We start from the raw sequence: 11022 nt of genomic DNA on the forward strand, positions 1-11022 counted from the left end.
CGTAAGTATTTTCCTTATGTCTAACCTAATTTCTAAATATAGACTTATACTTCTGGCTATGATGTAGCAGTTTCTGGCAGACTTAAAACTCTTGCCAGGAACAACCAAAAGAGAAGGTTGATTTTTAGAAGGGTCTAAAGGCATGATGGCACTACTAACACAAGGACTTAAAGGGCCACATACTGGAAGAAAGAAAGCTCAGTGAGGTGAATATCCTGCTTTTCTAGTCAGGACATTTGGCAATTTTTAGTATGGGATAAGTGTCAACCTCAAAAAAAAAAACATCAGAGAAAACTATCTCTTAGGGCTGGGCATGGTGGCTCCGGCCTGTAATCCCAGCACTTTGGGAGGCCAAGGTGGGTGGATCACTTGAGGTCAGGGGACCAGCCTGGCCAACATGGTGAAACCCTGTCTCTGCTAAAAATACAAAAAATTAGCAGGGTTTGGTGGCATGCACCTGTAATCCCAACTACTGGGTAGGCTGAGGCAGGAGAATCCCTTGAACCCAGGAGGCAGAGGTTGCAGTGAGCCGAGATCACACCACCGACAGAGAAAGACTCAGTTTCAAAAACAAACAAACAAAAAAACCAAAAACTTAACCTCTTAATTTAATGATTTTATTCAAGAGTAAGCAAAGAGGATTATAACCTGGGATGCACAGCTATAGCAAGTCTCAGGTGCACCTGAAGAGGGGAAGGTAAGAGGAAGCTTTTATTTGGCAAAAAGGGAGAGGTTTACATAAGCTACTTGGAAAGACTTTTATTGGTTCTGTAGGCTCAAAGCTGGAATTGGCATCAGTTCATTGGTGGAGATGCCATTACTAGGCAAGTGTTCTTCTGAGAACATTTTATCTGAATTGCTGCAGTCCTAAAGAATGTCTAGTGTTAAATCTGGTCACACAAATATGTGCATGCATGCAAAATGTAGGTCATAAAAAGCATGAGATGCTTAAAGGACATGAAAGAATTTCTCATGAGATTACTTTAAAAAGTCCTTGGGACGATCTTGTTTCAGACATACAAGCATTAGCTCTCTGTCTTCATGCTTTCCCAGCTTCAGTTTGTTTGGGCCTGCCAAGAGTGATTTCATCCTAGTATCTGCAACCTTCACATTAGCCCATCAGAGGAGCACTTCTAATGGGCAGAGAAGTGGTACAGCTTTAGGCAATGTTAAGGTGTAGGGAACAAAAGGTTGGAATTCTGGATTTCCAAGACAGCTAAAATGTGAGGGCTAAAATCCTGGAGAGAAGAAAGGTGCAGAAAAGGGAGCGTGATATTTGGCACCATTTTTATTCTCTGGGCATTTGATAATTAAACTATATAGGGCAAGAGGCTGCAAAGCTAAACAGTAACAACTGAAAAGCAGAGCAGAGTCTTTGGCAGTCACATGGTACCAAGAAATTTTTTAAAAATTGGGTTTAAAACTTGAAAAAGAGGAGGAGTCATTGCAGACACTTCAGGCTCTAAGCTGGGACCACTGGAAGGTTATATTCTGTAAGCAGAGGTAGACCAAGTTTTCCAATGATGCAAATCAGTCTCAAGTCAGTTCCATCTATGATTAGATTGAGACAATCTGTCTCCTCCTGCCTTCAGAAGGGAGGCTGAATTCCCTCTGAAAGAATACTGCGTTATTCAAAGCATTAAAAATTTTCACACACAATATCTGACATTCAATAAAAAATGATTAGGCATGCTAAGTAATAAGATCAATAAATTAATAAACAAGAGAAAGAGATATGTGACCCAGATATTAAAATTACTAGATATGAGTTTAAAAATAATTTTAATTAATATGTTTAATAAAATAGATGGCAATATGAAGAATTTCATTATAGAATTGGAATCTTTTTAAAATAATCAAATGGAAAATTTTAGGAATAAAGTTTTAATATCTGATATTAAGAAATAGGTGAACAGCAGATTAGACAGAGCTAAAGAGGAGCTCAGTAAGCTAGCAGATAGGTTAGTAGGAAATATTAACAGTGAAGCCTGAAGACAAAAAAAGCATAAGAATTACAGAAAATAATGTCAGAGACACATAAAACATGGTGAAAAATCTAACACAGAGTTTCTGAACCTCTGCACTATTGGTATTTTGAGCCAAATAATTATTTGTTGTATGGATATTTTGTCCTAGGGACAAAATTTTCCAAATTGAGAGTCATTAGTCTAAACCTAGCATAATTAAAGAGAGAATGAGGCAGAGGCAATACTTGAAGAAAAATGGCTGAGAATTGATTCAAGAAGCACTGCAAATCCAAAACCTAGGCATATCAGAGTAAAACTGTCAAAACAAAAAATAAAGAGAAAATAATAAATATAGCCAAAGGGAAAAATGATATGTTACTTTTGAAACAGCAACTTTAACAGTTCACTTCTCAACAGAAATGAAGGGAACTATGTGACAATGGAATGATATCTCTAAAGTGCTGAAACAAAATAAAAGCTGTCAGAATTCTATAGCCAGTAAAAAAAATACTCAAAAACAAATAACAAATAAAGGTATTCCTGACAAAAGCTGAGAGAACTCATTCCTGACTCATTTCCCTGCAGGAAATACTTAAGGGAATCTTTCAGTCAGAAACACAGAAAATGCAAGGAGAAATGAAGAACAATAGAATGGTTAAATATATGGGTAAATCTAAATTAATATTGACACTAGAAAAAAATAACAATAATATTTAATGAGATTTACAATGTATGTAGAAATAAAATATATGGTAACAATAACAGGAAGGATACAGAGGGTTCTGCAATAGAAGAACTAATATAACAGTCCTTAGACTGCTATCATTAGAAAGGCCTGCTTGCAAGGTTGCCTCTGCATTTGGAAACTTGGATTTTAGGAGGGTTCCCACCATTTCCCGAGCCAATAGTAGTGGCTCACTGTGTGCAAAGAGTTTGTGTGAACCATTTGGTTTATGCTGAACACCTGGTTTCCTTCTGGAAGTCTGAAATTTTGGTACATGCTAGACGGAAGTTGTCTATATGACCAATATTTCATAAATACCCCGGGTGGTAAGTCTCTAATGAGCTTTCCTGGTAGATACGCATTTGACAAGTGTTGTTACAACTTGTTGCTACAGGAATTAAGCACTTCTTATATAATTCCACTGGGAAAGGACTCTTGGAAGGTTGTGTCTAGTTCCCTCCAAACTCTGCTATATGTACATTTTCCCTTTGCTGATTTTGTTTTGTATCATTTTGCTGTAATCAATCATAGCTATTAGCATAACTATATTCTGAGTTCTGTGAATCCTCCTAGTGAGTAATAAAAACTTGGGATAGTCTTGGAGGACCCCAGATACAGGGCCTTTTAAATCTCAACATTCAAAAGTTCAAGATTTCCAAGGCTCTTTCAACATCAGTGAAGTGGTAGAAGCACAAATTTGTATTAGTTTCTAATAAATAAAAAAATGCACACTGTAGTCTTCAAGATAACCACTGAAACAAAACTAAATGAATGTTTACTTAATGAGCTAATAGAAGTGGTAATAGGTCATAGGGAATACTTGATTAAGCCAAAGAAAGGCCAAAAAAGGAGAAAAGGGGATCAAAATTAATGTGAAAGATGAAAAAACAGATATTAATATAAACCTAAATATTTTAGTAGTTCCATTAAATGTAAATGGCCTATATATCCTAATTAAAAGACTAAAGTAGGCCAGAGGCTCACACCTGTAATCCCAGCACTTTGGGAGGCTGAGGCAAGAGGATTGGTTGAGCCAAGGAGTTCAAGGCCAGCCTGGGCAGCACAGCAAGACCCCATCTCTACAAAAAAAAAAATAACAAATTAGGTGGGCATAATGGTGTGCATGTGTAGTTCCAACTACTTGAGAGGTTGAGATGGAAGGATCACTTGAGCCCTGGAGGTCAAGGCTACAGTGAGCTATGATTATGCTGCTGCACTCCAGCCTAGGTGATAGAGTGAGAGTTTTCCTTGAGAAAACAAACAAACAAAAAAGATTAAGCTAGATTTTGTAAAAAGTCCAACCATATACTGCTCAGAGGAGATGCACTTTAAGTATAAGGAGGCAAAACTATTGAAAGTAAAAGTATGGAAAAGCTATATTAGGCAAACCATTAGTATACTGGAGCCAGCTATTAAGGGCTTGAAACCTTGTGAAACATTCAGAAATTTTGACTGTTAAAACTTTGTTTTAACATTTACACCACTGATGCAAACCTTAATCAAAAGAAAGATGATGTGGCTACACTATTACCAATCTTCTCTAAGGCAAGAAGCATTATACAGATAAATCCATTTCTTACTGATAAAATGATTAATCCACTATTATAGTGTAACAATTTGAAATTTGCTTACACTTAATAACATACCTTCAAAACCAGCAAAATTTGATGGAATTTAAAGAACATGTGCTGAACGTGCAGGTTTGTTACATAGGTATACATGTGCCATGGTGGTTTTTTGCACCTATCAACCCATCATCTAGATTTTAAGACCTGCATGCATTAGGTATTTGTCCTAATGCTCTCCGTCCCCTTTCCCCCCACCTCCTGGCTGGCCTCAGTGTGTGATGTTGCCCTCCCTGTGTCCATGTGTTCTCATTGTTCAACTCCCACTTATGAGTGAGAACAAGGACATATATGTAAATTCACAATCATGATGGAAGAGATCAATATATCTTTCTCAATAAATTATAAATATATTGGAAGAATTTCCTGCCTATATGACACAAAGTGGGAGTGTTAGAACTTTTTATTTGTTATCTTCAGACTTTAAGTCTGTGAAACAAAGATATCCCAAACAGAGGCCATCATTCCACCTGCTTTTAACTGTTTAGCAAAGGCAATCCTGGGTATTTGATACAGGTAATGGCTACTCACACATGTATTCATAGTCAGTCAAACATTTATTCAAATCCAACCTGTGCCATTCTCTGTTTCAGCTGTTAATTATACCACCATAATGTCTTTGCTATGAAAAACTTGGTCTAATTTGAGATGTAGACATAAACAAGAAATTGCAGAGCAAAGCACCAAATATTCCATTATCAGTTAAGATCTTTCCCATTGCAAATAATAAAAACCTTGACTCAGATTTTTTTAAATGTTATTTATCTGCAACTTTTGAATTTCTACAATCATAGAAAGTTAGACATAGATAGACAGGACATTTATAATCAACTAACCAGAGTGCTTTAATTTTAACATTAAATATAACACAGCATAGGGACTTATTTACATTCATAGAGCAAAGTAGTTGTAATGCCTGAGAGGATAACACCTTATTCTTTATTGAATGGTGCTCTTGTTACACCATATTGCACACCTTGTTTCCCTTTTGAGCCTATTCTATTTTGAAGCAAAACTTGTAGTTTCTTCTCTAAAGCAAATAATCAGGGTAAAAAGATTATATAGATGATTATGCAAGATTTTATATGTACTTTTAAATTTTTCTTCATTCTAAAATCTTTATCCATTTATAATCAGGTGCATTTGAGAATTTTCAGGACAAATAATAATTCATTTATTTATTCAACCATCACATATTTATTGGTATTTATGTGCAAGATACTTTGCTAAGCCCTTGGAATTTAAGAGTGACTTTATTGAGTGCATTATCTGAAAGGGGAAAGAATAAACACATCTCTACCATAATAGTGATAAATGCTGCCATAGAGGTATGTACTAAGTAAGTGTATATAGGAGGAGATACAATTTATTGAATAATCTTTTATGGTCAGAAGGCTTACAAAATATGGCAAATATATCACAAGCTTTATAGAAATAAATGTATATGAGCCTGGGTGCATGTATGTGTATGAGACTGTGGGTAATTAAAAATGGCTGAAGGTAACTTTGGCAGTGACATAAAAACTAGACTCAATGCTGTTCAAGTAAAAGTAATTACCAGATCACTGGGAAATAGGAGAAAGACAAAGGTAGTCTCTAGTCTATTAGTAGGGAAGACCAGAATAAAAGCACCAGTACAGCTTAGGTAGAAGCCTATTTATGTTAATTGATGGTAGAGACCTACTGACACCATCTTTGGACAAGCAGGAGAATGGATTGTGGGACCCCGAATGCCCTTCTTGCCCTTAATACCTTCATGAAGCAAATGAGGGTAGTTCTCTCAGCATATTATATCATTTGATCCTGTTATTCTGACCAATAATGGTTGCAACTGAAGGTTAGTCCTCTGGCCAAAAACAACTTAATATACTGTTCTGTGTAGTAGGCACTAGCCACATGTGGCTATTGAGCACTGAAAATGTGGCTAACGAGCACTGGAAATGTGGCTAATCTGAATTAAGTTATGGTCCAAGTATAAAATACACACAGGATTTCAAAGACTTAGTATATAAAAAAGAAGTAAAACATATTACTAATTTTTTTTTACTCAACATATGTTAAAATATAAATTTAAATATGCTGGGTTAGATGAAATGTTATTACAGTTAGTTCCACCTTTTTCAGTTTACTTTCTTAAAGTAGTTACTAGAAAATTAAAAATTACATATGTTGCTTGTAATTGTCACTGGCATTACATTTCTGTTGGACAGTGCTGCTGCTCTACAGGCTGGACCAACAGCTTGTTAGGAATTGTGGTGCAACAACTGCCTGATAGAGGTGCCCCATGTTGAATGGTGACTGGTAACCAATCAGATTCTTTCTCTTGTGGGGGTGGGGTTGGCGCGCGCACACACACACGCGCGCACACACACACACACACACACACACACACACACACACACCAGGAGAGCAGAGAAGAGAGGCATCAGAGAAAGAAGCTGCTTCAGAAGAATTGTGGGCCTTCACGGTAGAGAACAATGGATGGCACTTCTGAGGAGACAGGTTGAGAGTATCATCAGACAGCTCTCCAACTATGAATGCTGTTCTGTTTCCAAGAGACCCAGCTGTGTGGTCTGCCCTATTTTATTTCTTCTCTTTATAGTGTCATGATGTCTCTGTCACTTAAGGTACTTTAGCATTTCTATGTTCCTTGTATCTCAAAAGAGCTGAAACCATAATCTGGGTAATAGAAAGGGTTAGAGAAGTTGGCAGTTTTCTGGGAGAGAGGAAGAAAGAAGATTTTTTCTCTGTGAGAAGATACAGTGTTTAAGAGTAACAGAACCTCTCTTCATCTCATTGAAGATGCAACCTGTGCCTGCAAGGGTACATTTAGAAGGCAAGCGAAATGCTTAGTTGATGCAAACTAAATAGTAGCCATTGTCATTATTACTATTGTGATTATTTTTATTGCAGCTACCTTTTCATGGGGACTAAATGAGATAAAATGGGTACAGCAGCATGCGTAACGCTCAGTAGATAATTTTTTTCCCTCTTTCCTTTGAGAAAAGTGAACCAGACACATTGGGTGTCTGGAAAGAAGGTTACATTGAGAATTACTAACTTTTATTTTTATTTTTAGATTAAAAAGTGATTATTTCACATCATCAACAAACAAGTTAGTTTTTATTTGTTTAAGAAACCATTTTCTCCACTCTTCTATGCAAATTCTCTTACAGCTAAGCCAAGCACCTGCACTCAAATCCTGACATCCTTGCACAATCCTTTCTCTATGCCAGTGTTTCTCAAGTGTGGTCCTCAGAACAGCAGTGTCTGCAACAACGGAGAACCTGTTAAAATACACATTGTTGGACCCCATGTCAAATCCACTGAATCAGTCTCTGGGGGCCCAGAGACCTGTTGTAAGCAGCCCTCCGGGGGGCTGAAGATGGAGAACCACTGCTCCCTGTCTGTACTCATGCAGTCTCCCCAGCCCGAGCTGTTCCACTGTCTCCTTTCTACACAGTCAATCTCCTAACCTAGCCTCTCACTCTGCTTCCTCTCCCAGAAAGTCATCCTAAACATCCAGAGGAAGTGTATGCTTTCTGGCTGAAAGGTTGACACACCTGAGCTAATTCATACGCAAGTTTAATTTGTTCTATAAATGGCTTCTTGTGTGTGAGACAATGAACTTGAATACATCTTGGGGGTAGGAGTTCTGCAACCTCTCTTCCACCTTTCTAGTAAGTACACAGTAGCCATGCTTTTTGCATTGAATTGAAATTACACAGAACTTCTTTGTCTTTGCATGGAATATAGTGATAATCTCCTTTCAGATTAGTAGTAACATCCCAAGCCTTACCTTTCTGTCTTCTCCCTGCCTGAGGTAAGACATCTAAGACTTAGGGGAATGGACTTTGAATCCACTCTCCCTTCATTTAAAAACTTTCTCCTTCACTGGCAAAAATGCCAGGGTAGCCAGATGTTTTCTCCTCTTAAAGCATTGGGGTGTTATTATAGTTTCAGAAGTGTTGCTGAATTTTTCAGAGAACCTCTGAGAAAAGGAGATAAGGCTTGAAAGTCCTCAACAATTTGCCTGTTCCCTCTAAGACCATAATAAACTCTTAGGCACATTGAAATGTTTTCCTTTAATTTTTAATTTTTGTTTTACGATAAAGCTAATTAAAGCAACACCTGTTTGGAATGATATAGTTGGTGCTGGGTCAACATTTCCACTGGTTTATAATCCAGCTGTGAAAACTCAATTTGAACTAAAACTTGGGTGTATAATATCCAAACCCAGGGGAATTCAAAAGAAACACTAATATACCAGTGTGCATATTAGGGGGCAAAACAAATAGACACAAAGTGGTTTCAGGTGCTCTTTAGCACTTGTGTAGTGTGAAAACTTTTTTTATGATCACAGTTTTTAGGCCTTCAGCTCCTCATGTAGGTGGGATACCTTTGGGTATTTAAAAAGAATGAAAACAGGCCAGTTAGTCTGTGTAAAATATCAGCTACTGTGTACACATGGTAATGAGGTTTTTCTCATCAAGGGGTCTTAAGATGTGAAATGACTACTCCCATGTTTCTCTGGATTTAAGACACCCTAGGGGCATCCTGATGTGACAGATGACGATATGTCTTGAAGACCAATGGGCTGCTTCTGTCTTACCTTTTCTATTGGGGGGCCATGAAGCAGAGATTTATTGGCACGTCATGTAAAGAAACTGGAACTTGGGTTCAGGCTGGAAATAACACTACAGACTAGAACCTGCCCTGTAGTGGTTCTCAAACACTTCTTAATACCTATAGGGAGACCAGTAAATAAAGCAGATAAAGGTGGAGTTTCTCAGAATCAGGGGGAAAGCCTAGAGCACCCAGCTGCTCAGCTCAAAAACATCCAGAAGCCCTGGAGATGCTTGGTGGAACTCTAAGGCTGTGAGAAGCATAGTTTGAAAACTGCTGTCCTACCAATGATTTAAGCAGCTAAGCTAACTCTAAGCTTTTATATGCTCTTTTGGAGTAGAAGTTTGAACAGTCAATGAGGGAGACAAAATTCACGTTAAGCAGGCTTTGCTTGAAAACACCTTCAAGAAACCCGATAGTGCCACAGAACTGGGTGTTAAGAAAGGAGCACCTGTCAAGCATGAAGACTGGTGACTGGAGTCCACTAACCCCGTGATGTGCTATATGTGAGAGCTTTTGCAAATCACTGAGCCCAGGATCTTTCCCTGGAAAGGGGATAGGAATTCCAGCCAAATTCATAGGTTTCCTTTTTTTTCTTCTTCTTCCTCTCGTTTTAGAGGGGCGGGAAATCAAATAAAATAATGGATTTTCAATTATTTTGTAAATTGTGGCCCAAGTGGAATTAAAGCTATTAAGACAGTTTAAGGCAGAGTAGAATGTGATTTACTATATTGGAATGTAAAGCACAGAGGAGAAAGAGAGAAATATTTCCTGGAACCACTAGAGAAGGCATATGTATCGCATATGGGCAGTCTCAACAAGACTACATCTACTTTTACATCTCCAATTCTCTTTTCCTCTTCATCCTCCTCACATCCCAGTCTTTCCTGCTATCTTGTCTTTCTTAGTTTTCCTGTCAATTTGGAGAAATATCTGCTAATCTGAAGTCAACATAGACCATTTAAGCTGGGAAAGATGTTAGAGATTATGCTACCTTCCTTCTGTCTCTATAGTTGAAATTCTAAGTTTAAAGTTCAGGCCCCTGCATTCCCAGTTCATGTTTTTTTGACTAACGGTAGAGGTGCCCAGGTGCTCCCATTGCAGTGGATAAACACATCACTGCCACCATGACACTGGCCATGTCCTTCTATGTGTCTTTTTCTTTCTCTTTGGGATTAGAGGGAGCCAGAAGATCTCATGCTCTGACACCCCACTAGGGAGCATCTGGGTCCTATGCCCCCTCTGTTGTCTCGGACACATGATGCTTTACTACCCTCCAGTAATCGGTCACCTGATATCAAAGCCTTCGCCTGAAGGTGTCAATGATTGAAAACAACCTTGGGTCTAGACATTCTGAGGGCTTTTGTTTAATTATGAATAAAAAATTCTGTTGAAGTAATGAATTTCTAATGGTTGGGTTTTAGATATCAGCAGATGTAAAACTTGAGGTGGAAGTCTGATCCCAGGTCCCTCTCATCCTACTGTGCTGGCTGTCTCCTCGACCTGAAAGCAAGTTTGCCCAGATGTTCTCATTTCTCTTTTCTTCTTTCACCTTATAAGTGTTTTAGCTCTTTGCAGGAGTGATCCTGTAACAGTAAGAGGAAAGGGGAGAAGAGTAAATATGTGCAAGGCAGCCCTTCATCCAAACTTTCTAAGACAATCTCATTTTGACTCTATTTGATAACTCTTAGAAGAGATCAGAAACCCCTGAAGTGATGTAGAAATAATAATAGTAATGAAACTACATTTACTATACTCTCTATGCAGTCAGGAATAGCAAAATATTCTTTAATCATATGCATTGATCTTTGAGGTTCAGAAAAATAATGTTCACATATATAGGCAGGAGATTGCAGACTCTCTGACAGTTATGGCTTATCTTCTGCTTTATAGATTACAAAGCTAGGAAGAATTCAAGAGAGGAGGTGAGGGCAATGAATGGCTTTTGTTTGCAGTTTGACAATCTGATGATGGTTGGGGTGCACTCTGGAGGCCCAAAGAGCCGTCTGTCATGTGAGCTCAACACAAGCTAACCCCACTTGATAGGATAAGGCTAAAGGCAACTGCGGGCTGCCAAGTC

Source organism: Pan paniscus, chromosome 12 (assembly GCF_029289425.2).
Source record: "Pan paniscus chromosome 12, NHGRI_mPanPan1-v2.0_pri, whole genome shotgun sequence".
Classification (NCBI taxonomy): Eukaryota; Metazoa; Chordata; class Mammalia; order Primates; family Hominidae; genus Pan; species Pan paniscus.